Below are 552 nucleotides of genomic sequence, written 5' to 3' on the forward strand. Positions count from 1 at the left end.
CTCCACCACTTCCTCTGGCAGTTTGCTCCATACACGCACCACCCTCTGCATGAAAAGGTTACCCCTCAGGCCCTCTTTAAATCTTTCCCCTCTCATCTATGTCCTCTAGTTTTGGACTCCCATACCTGAGGAAAAAGACCTCGGCTATTCACCCTTTCCATGCTCCTCATGACTTTATAAACCTTTAAAAGGCCACCCTTCAGTCTCCAATGTTCCAGGGGAAACAAGCCCCAGTCTATTCAGCCTCTCCCTATTCAGCTCAAACCCTCCAGTCTCGGCAACATCCTTGTAAATGTTTTAAACATTTAAAAGACATCTGAGTGGTTAACTTAAATGTCTTTCGAGCTTCTTGCTACATTGTAAACAGAACACATTAATGAGTTTGTCTCTGAAATCAATTCCAATAAGCTGCTTTTGCTAACACCTGTGAACATGCGTAATATTCTGAAGATCACATTTGGTAAGTTTGAGAAATGATTTTGGGATTGCACAGTATGACAGCATGCAGAGATAGTAGGAACTGCAGATGCTGGAGAATCTGAGATAACAAGG

At 42.8% G+C, this 552-nt stretch overlaps 1 pseudogene; it reads left to right on the plus strand.

The window, feature by feature from the left end:
• The first annotated feature begins 432 nt into the window (after window positions 1–432).
• LOC125488030 overlaps window positions 433–552 on the plus strand; it is a 7,857-nt pseudogene continuing 7,737 nt past the window's right edge.

This window comes from Rhincodon typus, chromosome 48 (genome assembly GCF_021869965.1).
Source record: "Rhincodon typus isolate 14 chromosome 48, sRhiTyp1.1, whole genome shotgun sequence".
NCBI lineage: Eukaryota > Metazoa > Chordata > Chondrichthyes > Orectolobiformes > Rhincodontidae > Rhincodon > Rhincodon typus.